General features: G+C 36.7%; 1 pseudogene; it reads left to right on the forward strand.

Moving 5' to 3' along the window:
- The first annotated feature begins 5,434 nt into the window (after positions 1–5,434).
- The window catches only part of LOC113070374 (eukaryotic translation initiation factor 3 subunit H-B-like), a 28,106-nt pseudogene continuing 18,741 nt past the window's right edge, over positions 5,435–14,799 (forward strand).

Below are 14,799 nucleotides of genomic sequence, written 5' to 3' on the forward strand. Positions count from 1 at the left end.
ATAAACAACACTGGCATGTTAGGTAACTTTTCTCTTAAAATGTTCATTAATGACCAATGTTTTTAGTGTCTTTAAAAGATGTAGACGCACAGTAATTCACTCTCAACAACCTATTGGTGGATTTAGATCGTGACAGAAGGTGAGTGTGAGAGGAGCTTATACGGCCCTTGAGGGCCCTCTGTGAAGCAATAGCACAGTGACGGCGGGCTGTGAAGTGCAGATTAACAGGCTGAGAGAAGAACTTGATTCCCCATAAACCTGGAGCACTTCTACAGCAAGCGTAAAAGATTGATGGCTGCGTTTGTGCAGAGGGCGTGCAATAAGACTCTGGTGAGCAACAGGAAGTAAAGGTTTTTTGGGGGGTTTTTCATTTGTCCTTCTGCATTCCTCACAATTGCCCGCTGTGCCACTTCCCGAATAATGCCAAAGTGCCAACAGAATACTACTGCCACTTCCGATTGAAAGGTTTTTTTTTCTGAAACATTTCATCACTGTTTCATAATTTAAAACTCAGTTTATGTCACTTTAATGATTTAAGCTATTTTAAAGCAGTTTTTATATAGCTTAGTTCTGACACAAAGTAGCTGGAAGTTCGCCTGAGGTCGTGCGTCCACTTTTTTTCTGAGAAGCTGATTGGTGTGCACCTTGCTGAAGACTTTTGCTTCTCTTCCTCATGACTTTGCAGTGTCTGAGTTTCAAAGTGCTTGACAGATGGACTACAGGGACTAGCACTCAATGCCTGCCTCATTCTCACTCTGGATCCCTAGGGACTTCGGCTGGGGTTAGAAATCACTCTCTTTTCGACCTGTGAATGCCACTTACTCTGTAGCTCTCCCAGTCACCTTGTCCCACTAAGACAATAAGCAAGGGCTTTGTCAAAACTTGACACATCTGGATGTACACATTGCTGTGTGAACTTTTTGTCTTTCACTCTGGATGTTTCTTTTTGTCGGATTATTTTGCGTACGGTTTTATGTAACCAGGTTTACAAGCACAGATATTTAGTGCTACTAGGTTGCACATCCGTCCGTGTGTTTGCATTTTTCTGGATTTGCTGCAAGGTCATTGTGATTTTTTTTAAATTTTATTTGTATTTTATTGTATTTATTTATTTATTAACCTTTTTGTCTGTTGATGAAAATATGCTTAAAAATGTGTCAATATTTTGTCAGGTCATATACATTTTTTATTTTATTTAGTGTTATTTTGACTAAAGTGGCATATCGTTTAAGTTTGCAGCACAGACAAAACATTTTAGCCTAGTTGATGAGAGTGGAAAATTAAACCAAATATTTGAATGTTTAGATATTAATGTAATTGTGAATACCTGTTTTTATCAAAGCAGTGTTATAATAAAATATTGTGAGTTCTTTATGTTTAATTATTAATTGTTCATTCATAGTTTAGTGTGTTACGGATAGTCCATTTAAAGTTTTAACCTCTGTCACTCAAGTGAGTTATACACTGATTTTAGTTGGATTATTTGAAGCAATCATATTGTTTTCATATTTTGTTCTTCAAAAACATTAGCCAATATATTGCATTCTGTTTTTTCTTGTAATATTTTCATCAACAGCAAAGGTTCAACTAGTTGTGAATGTTATAGCCATAGTAACAGTTTGATTTCAACAAAATTATTAATGAAAATGTTCAATATTATATATATATAAATATATATATATATATAAATATATATATATATATATATATATATATATATATATATATATATATATATATATATATATATATATATATATATATATATATATTTCTATTATTATTTATTTTGTTTTCATAAAATCAACATTTAGTTTATAACCTGAGGGTAGTGTCACACTTTTGTTGAGTAGAAATGTGTTCTGACTAGCACTGAAGGCATAGGATGTCTGGTTTAATGTGGCTAAAGCTACTTCTACCATTCTAGCGTCTTGGCTAAAGGCCTAAGTGCTCACTTATTCAGAAACTGTCAGTTTTATTGATAATCAGCCACCAATACAGCCATCAACTGACATTCAGGAATTCTAGACCCTTGCCAGCTTACAATCAGTCATATATCTGCCTCTCAGTTAGACATTATGGGCATAATTATTTGCTGTTAGATATTTGAGGTTCTAATAATTATGTACATTATATAAATAAAACTGGAACTGTGAAGATAATCAGTTTCACTAATAAAATTGTTTAGACAAATTTGTCATCTCTAGCAGGCCCTGCCAGCTTTTGGTTTGGACCCTTTTGAGTAGAAAGTGAGTAGAATTGGGTCATTTAAATGTTGTAGTGACCAAATAATGGAATAAATGTATGTATATATGTATGTATACAATGACCGGCCACTTTATTAGGGACACCAGTTCAATTACTTGGTAACACAAATTGCTGATCAGCCATTCACATGGCAGCAACTCAATGTATTTAGGATCTAGATGTGTTATAGACGATTTGCTGAAGTTCAAACCGAGCATCAGAATAGGGAAGAAAGGTGATTTAAGTAACTTTGGTTTGTGTATTTCAAAAACTACTATTTTCACGCACAACCATCTCAAGGGTTTACAGAGAATAGCTTGAAAAAGAGAAATAGTCAGTGAGCAGCAGTTGTGTGGACGATAATGCCTTGTTGATGTCAGAGGTCAGAGGAGAATGGACAGATTGGTTAGAGATGATAGAAAGACAACAGTAACTCAAATAGTCATCGTTACAACCAAGGTATGCAGAATACCATTTCTGAATGCACAACACATTGAACCCTGAAGCAGGTGGGCTACAGCAGCAGAAGACCACACCAGGAGCCGCTCCTGTCGGCTATGAACAGGAAATGGAACCTACAATTTGCACAGGCTCACCAAAATTGGACAATAGAAGATCGGATAAATGTTGCCTGGTCTGATGAGTCTCGATTTCTGCTGCGACATTCAGATGGTAGGGTCAGAATTTGGCATAAAAGAACATGAAAGCATGGATCCATCCTGCCTTGTGTCAATGGTTCAGGCTGGTGGTAGTGCGTAATGGCATGGGGGATACTTTGGGCCCCTTAGTACCAATTAATCATCGTGTAAATGCCACAGCCTACCTGAGTATTGTTGCTGACCATGTCCACCCCTTTATGGCTACAGTGTACCAATGTTCTGATAGCTACTTCCAGCAGTATAATGCACCATGTCACAAAGCTCAGATCATCTCAGACTGGTTTCTTGAACATGACAATGAGTTCAGTTTATTCAAATGGCCTCAACAGTCACCAGATCTCAATCTGCAAGAGCAGCTTTGGGATGTGGTGGAACGGAGATTCACATGCATGTGCAGCCGTCAAATCTGCAGCAATTGCGTGATGGTATCATGTCAATATTGACCAAAATCTCTGAGGAATGTTTAAAACACTTTGTTGAATCTATGCCATGAAGAATTAAGGCAAAAATGGGGTCCAGCCTGGTACTAGCAAGGTGTACCTATTAAAGTTGCCTGTAAGTCTGTGTGTGTGTGTATATAATTTTAAATTTAGTATTTTTCCTGGCATACCCCCATAACCAGGCCTGAGCAAATTTTGTATTTTATTTATTTATTTTTTTCTGAAAATGTATATATGGAAGGCGTTTTGAACCTATCTTGTGAATGGCAGGAAGGTGTTTTGGATCTTCCACAAAGAGTACTCTAGATTCTGGTTGTAAATGTCTCTTAACTCGTACAGAAATTGCTTCAGCACAAGCTCTGGATGAGGACCAGGCTTTGAAGATGAATGGATGGCGCTGTATTGATTCCCCCCCCCCCCACATTGGTTCCTTAATCCTGGTTAAGCATTGGGAGATTTAAGCACGGACCTGTGTCACAGGTTTCTGAACCAAGATCTTGTTAACCATGTCTTTTTTTTTTGTGCCCCACTGACCTTTCTGTACTGGTCCAATGAATTCAGAGCCAAGTGTATCAGTCTATCTCTCACCTATTTTTATTTGAAACCTTTGAGACTTTAACATAGGACATTTTTTGTTGTTGCTAGGATTCAAATACGGTTGTGCCTGCTGTTGGTCACAATTGAAAATCCATTATTGTGTTAGATGCCAGGCCTCCTGGACCCAAGGATCGATACTGCTTTGTCGAAAGATTTGAGCCCCTGCTCTGCTCGGCTGAAGATGAATTAGGTTTTTCTATAAAAACGCGGGGCATCGCTCTGCCATTGAGCTTATCGCTGCTGTGTGGGATGCTTTGCTCTTCACCTGTGGTATTTCATCCACTGTTATTACCACTGCCCCACTCCCATGGCTTCTCAGATTTTCCCATTCTCCATCTGTCATCTGTTATCTCTAGAGGACACTTCTAATTCCAAATGGTTATGATCTGTATTAAAGTTTACGGATTAAAGATTAAGCTCTATTTTGTCCCAAATCCACCTACTACCAAATTCCTTTCAGCACCTTTCCAGGAATCCCTTCAGCTATCCACCCTTTGTCATTTACAGTTCCAGAACATGCTATTCAGACTATATACATATTTAAAGCACACCAGACATCACCACTCAAAAGTTAATTATTTATTAATTAATTTTTAATTTTTATTTTTATAATAAGTCTCCTATGTTCACTCAGGCTAAGTGTATTTCTTAAAGAAAAAAAAAGCGACTTTATAAAAAAAAATAATAATAATTTGAAACATATTAATCGAGTCTTCAGCATCACATGATCTTTTAGGAATTAATTAAATATTCTGTTTAGTGCCCAATTGTTGTCAGTTGTTTCTCATTTTTTAATAATAGTTCTTCTTATTAATGTCGAAAACGAGTTTTTGTTGCTTCATCATTAATGCTTTTGTTGGAACCACAATACTTTTTTCTGGATTTTTTGATAAATAGAAAAACTTAAACAGCATTTTATATATAATATATATATATATATATATATATATATATATATATATATATATATATATATATATATATATATATATATATATATATATATATATATATATATATATATTTGTTATATTATAAATGTCTTTACTGTCACTTGATCAATTTAATGCATATTTGCTGATAAACTTATTAATTGTATTTAAAAAGAAAATCTTAATGACCCCAAATTAATTAATTTCATTTAAAAAATAAATAAATAAAAAATCAATTTGCTGACAATTCATTACAGGAACAAATTACAATTGAAAGCAGTATACAATTGTATTTGCAATAATATTTGACAATTATTGCTGTTTTACTGTATTGTTTATCAAATTGACTTCTTTCAAAAACACAAAAAGCATCTTAATTATTCCAAACTTTTTCTATTAGTAAATAATAAGAAATACATTTAATTATATATTTTTTTCCCAAAAAAGATTTGGAGGTATGTGCAATTTATATTTGTATATTTTAAGCTACAAACAGAAATTCAAGACAGAAAGTCAAGTGTGAGTATTAGCAGATCTTCAAGCTTGTGTTTCAGTGTTTCAGGAGGTGAGGTGATGAAGATCATCAAGCATTGCCAGGAGGAAGGTCAGGGCAGTGAGGTGGTGCTGCTGGGGCTGCTGGTGGAGGCCAGGTTGGAGATCACCAACTGCTTCCCTTTCCCTAAACACACCGAGGACGATGCTGACTTCGATGAAGGTTAGCGACTAAAGTTGTGCTCATTGCCTTAATCATTTGTTAGCACTATTCCGACAGGATTCATTTTCTAAATGGCATTTGAGTTAGAGTTTCCAAAGTAGGCCATCTACCCTCATTATGATGCTACTGTTTCTATTATTTAAAATGTGAATTTTACCCACGGATCAAATCTAGCTTCATTTTGGATCTCATTGTATCAGTGCATTAAATAATACCCATCACTGATGCCTCCCAGAAATGAAATCTTTATATTTTGGGCTCCTTGAAGAAGTATTGTAATAATCATTTTAAGCAGCTTTGGCAGAGAAAGCTAATGATTTCGTGACATGGATGTTGAGATGTGCAACATTAAGTTCCGATGGAGTGCACAGAGAGAATATACACAGATAAGATTCCTGGGAACATTGCTAAATAATGATCCTGCTATTCCCAATGCCATTTAGATTGTTCTGTCTTAAATCGTGCCTGATAAGACTGTCAAGCATCTGATTTTATAAAAGTAGCCATTTGATTAGAAACACAGCTTTATTACAGTTTCTTTCTCTTGTTCCTTTCATTCCTTTGTCTTTCTCTGCATTTTCAGTACTTTTTTCCTGCCAGCCTCCATTTACTACCTGCCAGCTCATCAGTGATCACTTACACAGAAAGACGTCATTGTCGATAGTCGCGCTAGTAAATGGGGAACTAAATTGTGGTGTAATTCAACAGAAACCTGTGTTGGGGCTCAGCTTTTATAGGGTTTCTCCAGAGAGTGCTAGCCAGAATGCCCCATCAAGCTCGGTCTGGAGAGAAGTGAGAATGAGAATGGTCTGGTTTCAGCACAGAGTGAGAGACTGTGAGTTGTTTATTCGCTTTTACGGCCTGTGACATCACAGGTGTAGCCGGTGCGATGGGCTGTGCATCATGGGAGGGAGAATGAAGCAGGGTTGCATTATTAAAAGTGTAATGGGCTGTAAAGGCTCAGAAATGGATGCAGCAAAGGAACCAAAATTGTCTAAAGTAGGGTGTTGTTTTGTGGGCCACCAAATTAGGGCTGGGGTGATATGACTGTGAACATCACACTGGTGAAAAATATTTTCATTTCTACTGTTTATACTAAAAGATGGCAAGATATATATAAAAAAATCTGACCAAAAAATAAAGCAAAACAACAAAAAGGGGCCACTTATAATTCATCTGTCATTTTAGACTTTTTTGAACGTGTTAGAGGGGACAACAAGATCACCTTTGAATCCACAACTGACTGTAATGACTTACGATGCATTTATCAAGAAGAGTTAAGTTAGTTCTGATTCTAAATTAGAGTTATATATTAACTCAGTGACTCTGGCACTTCCTGTGGTGTCCTTGTGCTTAATTTATTCTCCTCCTCTGCTACAGGGCTGTGTACATATGACAATGTGTGTTTGGGTGACCCTCTCCCACACTTCCCATTACAGCATAATTTCCTTGTCTTTTGCCCATAGGGCTGTGCCTGACAAATTATGATGTCTAATGGATATTTAAACACCCTTCAAATGCAAAGCAAGGATCCTTGAACAGTACAGGTTGCAGAAAGGTGTAAATTTACTCTTTAATGAGCAGTTGCGACTCCTTTGCTTGTTTTTTCCTGCAAGGCAATTGCTTTATTTATTACTAGAGTTTTAAAAGGTTAGTTTGCAAGTGTTTTATTTTCATAGGAGTTTTAATTTTCGCATATTATGGAAACCTGTCAGTGACCCGAGGTGACTTCCGTCACTTCATTCCATTTTTTACCTGGTGTTTGACTGCCTCAGACAGAGCAGAAGATTTTCAGGTGGTTGTATCGAGTCTTATCTGATGGAGGAGTGCAAGTTTGCTTTGGAGAGACTGAAAGAGAATGGTGGAACAGCTAAAGAGCGTAAAACCAACAGACTGACCCAGCCTAGAAAAGGATTGACTCTGACCTCCCATTTTCAGAGTCTCAAACAGACCATAACAAGAACATTAGATTAAGCTCTAAATATTGTTTAAGTCCATGTTAATGAATGTTTTCATTTTTATACATTTTATAAAGTATGTTTTTAGATATGCCAATGTATGTTGTAACCAATGCGACTTCTAAGTACACCGTCAGATTGAACCTCAAACTGAAGAATTTTTAATGTAATGTTAAAAATTTGAATACTTTTTCCTATCACAGCTTATTTTTGCCATTTTGCTTGGTATTGGCATTAAAAAAATCCCAGTGGACATTAAATTTAAATGCTAATAGTAATTACTTTTCCATACAAAATGTACAGTGATACATTGTCACACAACTTAATAGTATATTCAAGCAACTTCTAATGAAGCAATAGCGACACACAGTACTAATATTTTTTTCTCACATGAGTTTGCTGCACCATTCCTGTTGGATCCAATATAGCATTGCTTTTTAATCTCCGTCTCCCTGCAAATCCAGCATTGACTTGTCATTTACTAAAGGATCCGTGGTGAAATTAAACAAACATTCAATGTTTTACTCACATGAGCTGGAACTTCATTAAAAATAAAGTTCATCCACACATTCCTAATATTTGAATCCGAAGGAAGGTTATGCAGCGATTGTGTTCTTCCACAACCAGGCACAGCACAATATTTTGCGACCTTTAACGGCATCTTTATTGCTCGGTTGCTCTATTTGGTTTAGCACCACTCATGTTATTTCCCTACTATGTCGTGTGTGAATCAGTGGGCGGGGCTACAGAATTAGGCCTAGAAATTCTTCTGTGGAGGCAGTTTTCAGTTCTGAAACATACAGGATATTCTTTTAGTACGACGACCTCTTATATATCAAAAGCTCAAGTAAAAGTTCTCAATTCATGACCCCTTTAATGAATTGTAAATTATAAATTGTAGTGTATACCATGTTAATCGAAGATTCCCCAAATGCTGTGGAATTACCATGATCCATTCCAAAACATATTAAAATGGAAATGTCCAAAAAATGCATCTAAATGCACAAAAGGTACATTTTTTTTAAAAAAGTATTATACAATAAAAGTCATGTAATGTTTGGTTTAAAAAAAAAAAAAGGTGGTGTTTAACTATTGCAGTAGGCCTATGTTAAGATGTTAAGAAGTCATCCTGCCCTGCACTTTATATGCAAGTCGCAAGCATTTTTGTGTAGTAGCATTACATAAGTCACACTACTGTTATGCTAATGTGCATGATATCACCTCAAAAAACTGTTTCTGTGCACATACTTTGACACAGCCATTATTTGATTTCACGGGGCATGATTATGTAAAATCTTGTAAACGTGAATGGAAAACTCAAATGTTGGTAGCTTACAAATTTGTCTACCGCTGTTCGTGTTGTTTTGTAATTTCTATGTTTCTATGGCTTCATCCGGAGAGACTTTAGCCCCTGCTGTTATACTGTAGGAGGACTAACTGTTACAAAGTCCTTTTAAACCGTGTTTACTGCACTGAATCCAAACTAATCATGACCAGCACTGTTAATCTTAGTCTCAGTCTTTCTATCAGTTTGTTTTCTAATCTGCCTGTCTATACTTACTCACGGTGTAAATTTTAATGTGGATGTTGTTTTCACATGGTCAGCAGTCTTTTAGCCTTTTGATGATATTCAGATGGAATTTTAATATTTAAAAGAACAAAAGTATTGTATTTGTATTTAAATATTTAAATTGTTTTTCTTAAAATACTTTTCCAAGCAGACATTGTAGCCAATTAGATAAGACAGAAATGCTCTTTTTCACTTGTTTTCCACCAAATGAGCTAAAGCAGGAATGATATTTAATTATTGTTATTTATATGCACCAATATAACAGTACACAGTAGGTAGAGGATTCTTTAGCAGCTGGTTTAAAGAGTCTTTGTGTGTTTGTCAGGGTTAATTACATTTGCAAACGTATTTAAATGTTTACTGCTGCGTTGAACTGCTGTAACAAGATGCGTCTTTTCATCGTGTTCCAGGACGACGCTGAAGCAGTCAGTGAGAGAACGCCAGCTGTTAACTCAACCCCTGTCCCACATGAATGCATCATGATACGTTGTCATGCTGTGCGTTTTGTCTTCTCTAGTGCTTTCAACCTAACTGTGTATGCATTTTGCTTTTCCTCTCTTGTTTTACCGCAAGAATGTATATGTAGTATTTATAAACATTTCAGTCTGCTATTGATTTACGTTTACAACATGTTCTACCCCTAATACTGGACATTTGTATGTACCCCTTATTTGATGCTCATAATTGAGGTCACAGAGCATCTGCTAATAGGTTAATCAATGGAATTAGATTTGTTTGAGAAGCAACAGTTCCTAGAGTCACTCTGGAACTGGAAAAAAACAGTGTTTTTGAATGAAAGTATCTCAGCAGACAGGCTTCCGAGGCACCATAAAGTCATGTTTAATGATCTAGAACAAATTCGACTGAGCTTTACACCGTGTCCTAACCAGGCATGACACCATACATTTCCAGCATCAAGTAATTTGTCAGTCTCCACAATGAAAGTGAAAATGCTGTGTGACACTACACAGTTACAGCCAGTGAGAACATATTGGCTGTTTAGAGACTCTAACCAGCCAATATAAACCAAAGGCTCAGATTTGCATGGAATTATTTAGGAGAACATTTTAGCTTGTTGTGTGTGTATATAAAAATGGATGATGTCTTTTATAAATATATATTACCATTTATATTATAAATATGTACTATCATAGAACTGTTTTCTATTTTAATGTATCATAAAGTGTAATGTATTTCTTTGATGGCAAAGCTGAATTTTCAGCAGTCATTACTCCATTCTTCAGTGTCACTCGATCCTTCAGAAATCACTCCAGTTTCTAATTTCTTGATTTAATGCTTAAGAAACTTTTATTATAATCAGTTCTGAAAATAGTTTTGCTCCTTAAATTTATGTATGTATTTATTAATATATTTATTGGAAACTGATACATTTTCTTTGAATTTTTGTAGAATAGAAACCTAAAAAAAGGCTCAAGTGTTAGAGCATTGCGTTAGCAGCACAAGGTTATGGGTTCGATTCCCAGGGAACATGTCAGATAAAACTGTTAGCCTGAATGCACTGTAAGTTGCTTTGGATAAAAGCGTCTGCTAAGTGCATGTATTTAATTTAATAAAACTTTTTTGTAGTAACTTTCTGTATATTTCCTACTTTTGGAAGGGGACAGGTTTCTAAATATGACATTCATTATTATGGGTTTATGTGAAGATTGTTTTAAATTCATTTGAAATTGACATTTATACTGTAATGTAGAATGGCTACAGTAAATGGTTAAATATTGGTGGAATTTTTTTTTCTACCCAGAGACATCACTTAAATTAATATCAGTGATACTTGCCTTCAGTCATAAAAAGATGCCATTAAACAAATATAAAATAAAAATAATAATTCATATATAATGAATGTATGAAGCCTTGGCACCTTTCTATCTACATACATTTTCTGCAAAGGAAGCATTTTTCATGTTTCCAGGCTTGCAGAATAAAAAAGCTGATTTTTTTTTCTACCAGAAGGTGGCAGTATGGGACTTGTCAAAAATGCTTACTGTGTGTGTGAGCTCAGTGACTCACTTCGGGTGGGTTTTTTTTCTAATATATGCATAAATAAAACTGTGTATGACTTAAAGATTGCAGCTTTGTGCTGTCGGAGGTAATCCACAGCCCATATTTCCTGGCAGAAAAATTGAGTATTCATTGTGGAAATGATCTTGTAGATTAACTCGGATTCAGGGAGAGGTGCACTGAGGATGGATTATCCATTTAGGCTGTAAGTTTGTATTCTGTACATGAACGGAGCATTACGGCTTCACCTCAGTGGCAGGAGTGATATATTTTAAAGTTGATTTCAGGTTTGTGACAGAGGAGGGGAAGAGAGGTGTGTGCCACATTTAACAGCGTGCAGACAAAGAAAAATGAATGCTTTCAGGGATGTCGTCAGTCAAGTGCCGTGCCTGGCCTCCTAATGTGCTTAGGCTGTGATTTTTGTTATATAACTGCAGACCCTGCTGAAAACATCTTTAACCAGTCGAAGCTGGTTTTCTCCTGTGTTATTACTGGTTTAATGGTGCTGTATGTTTTCGACTCTTAAAAAATACCATGATACGTTTGCAGATATTTAAGAAACTTGATAAGTTAACATGTTTATCTGAAAAACAGTTCTACAGTCAGTTATTCTCCTTTGAAAATGTGCGTTCCAGGCCATAATGTCTGTCTTTGTTCTGGTTTGTAAAACCCGCCCACTGCCAGTATACCCAATTGAATTCCAGCACCCCGGGTTGCCAGTTGATGGGAAAAAAATTGTCTCCCTCTTAGGTGACTCTTGTGAGAGGGGAAGCAGCATGGACTGTGCTTTCACACACGAGTCCGCTACTGATCCGTGGCTGTTTACCACAAACACAATATTTATCCATTATTTTGATTTCAGATCCAAACATGGTCACTAAAAATGCTTTTTCAGCATTGCAGTACTTTTTTACCACAGTAGGTCTTTCACAGACACAGATGTTTGAACACCATAAATATAAACAACACATTATTCAATGCTTTTTACTTTTGCATTTACTTCTAGATTTATATATTAAGTTGCTTAAGCAAGTGGCAAAACATTTAAACTACTTTTATGTTATCACAAACTTACCATTTACAGAAATGGTCAGCTCTACTGCCTTTTTTTATTTAAATATTTATAGAAAATATTGGAAGTTTTGACCTCGCAGCGATAGTTTTAATTAGAATACATCACATCGGCTCGGACGGTCACATATGATCTAGGCGCAGAAGTTCAAATATTTGAACACATCCGCAGCTCAAATCGTATCTGAAATTTCCGCATGCACATGTGATCGGAACTCCATGTAGCTCCTGCACTACTTTCCATTGGAAATTAATGACTTTGGTCTGTCACTTGTCGTTCGTTTGAGACAGTGGAAAGGCGGCTTTAAGTCTGTGTTATTCTTTCCTCATCAGCAATCCTGACACATACATGGACAGGTCAGCGTGGACTCAGACTACTTTTATTTATTCTACCGAAAGCATACACTGATGGTCCGCTCCACAACAAACATGTGAACAAACAGCTCATCTGCATTTTTTGGTCTCTTGTTTCTCATTTTCCTCTTGACAATACCCCATAGATTCTCTCTGAGGTTCAGGTCTGGTGAGTTTGCTGGACAGTCAAGACGCCTCTGATGTTGTCTGTGGTACAGGAGTGGCTTAACAAGAGGAATACGACAACTGTAACCAAATTCCTTGACACATCTGTGTGTGGTGGCTCTTGATGCCTTGACCCCAGCCTCAGTCCATTCCTTCTGAAGTTCACTCAAATTCTTGAATCGATTTTTCTTAACAATCCTCATAAGGCTGCAGTTCTCTCGGTTGGTTGTGCATCTTTTTCTTCCACACTTTTTTCCTTCCACTCAGCTTTCTGTTCACATGCTTGGGATACAGCACTTTGTGAACAGCCAGCTTCTTTGGCAATGAATGTTTGTGGCTTACCCTCCTTGTGAAGGGTGTCAATGATTGTCTTCTGGACAGGTCAGATCAGCAGTTTTCCCCATGTTTGTGTAGCCTAGTGAACCAAACTGAGAGACCATTTTGAAGGCTCAGGAAACCTTTGCAGGTGTTTTTGTGTTGATTAGCTGATTGGCATGTCACCATATTCGTACTAGTTGAGATTGGTGGGTTTTTGTTAAATGTGAGCCAAAATCATCACAATTAAAAGAACCAAAGACATAAACTACTTCAGTCTGTGTGCATTGAATTTATTTAATACACGATTTTCACAATTTGAGTTGAATTATTGAAATAAATTAACTTTTTCATGACATTCTATTTAATTGAGATGCACCTGTATGTCTTTTGGAGATAGAAAAATAACTCAGATTTTTCAGGGAAGCGTACAGACATGCCAAAAAGTGACTGAAAGGCAGAGGAAATAAATGATGGACTACTGATGGGGAGCTGTCATGAAGCCTAAATCTGCCTCTCTTGTACCGTTGATTATTTAAATGCAGAAATGTAGTAATCGGGTTGGTCTAAGCCTGTCTGTCTTCTGAATACAGCTGTATTTTAGCATTGGAAACAGACACTGGCACATGCCAGAACAGTCTTAACAAAAACTTAACAACCTGTATCATCAGCCACCTGCCCAGTTACATCGAGTTGCAGTCTTCATATTTCATTTGTCCACATTTAGAGAATTAATGACAAATAGGCTGTTTGCTGAATATCCAAAATTGTTAATCCTGTTGTTGGACCACTTTTTGGCAAAAGCTGGTTTCGTCTCTTGTGGCTGCTTAGCAAGCAAGGGATATGGAGACCTACATGGTTTAAAAATCGACTTTTTCTTACGCGAGAACTATAATTATGCTGGTTTTGGGTTCAGCTGATCCGGATCAGTCAGGCGTGTAATGTAAGTCATGCTTTTGCATTAAAGGTGCCATTTGCAAAAATTGAGGTAAAAATATCCATAACATGACCTACACGCATCAAAAGAATGAGAAGAAATAAGGGCGATGATGTCATAAAAAAATGTTAAGTTATAGTGCTGCAGAGATATCAACCTTAATTAGCATTAGCATTACTAGCCCCGGCCCGACAGGTGTCGTAATACCAGTTTCGGCCATGGGAGGCGGTATGCGGGCAACATAACCACCAGCCAACCTACAATACACGAATAACTCGCACGGCTTGTGGGCGTGTACTTGAACCTGATGTCAATCATGTGGAAAGTACAGCCCACTAGTTCATTTCAGTTAAGGGAAGAGAGCGTCACCCGCTACAGGGAAACAACCGCGCTCGGAAACACAAATCAAGAGTAAACATCGGCACTGCTTTTAATCACTGGAGACAACTGATGGACCTGAAAGAAATGAGGTTAGACTCCGATCTTGCAACATTTCTTTTGGATTGGTAAGTTAGATGCTGTTAGTATTTCGCTAGAAGTTTGTTTTATATGTTTGTGTATTTGTTTTCGGAAGTTATAACATAGAAATGTGTCGAAGGCTGTTCGATAAACGTGCTAATGTTAGCGTTGGCTAACCGTAGCTGCGTTTGATAATTAGCTAGCTATAACTTAACGTTACCCATTTTATTATATAGGGCTGTGAATGTCTTTCCTCATGTACATCTCATCAGTAAAGACGCTCCTGTAATTAGGAGTATATCTCCAGCACGTGTGTTCAGATCAGGGCTGCCAGGTTTTCACAACAAATCCTGCCCAGTTG

Source organism: Carassius auratus, unplaced genomic scaffold (assembly GCF_003368295.1).
Source record: "Carassius auratus strain Wakin unplaced genomic scaffold, ASM336829v1 scaf_tig00003805, whole genome shotgun sequence".
Lineage (NCBI taxonomy): Eukaryota > Metazoa > Chordata > Actinopteri > Cypriniformes > Cyprinidae > Carassius > Carassius auratus.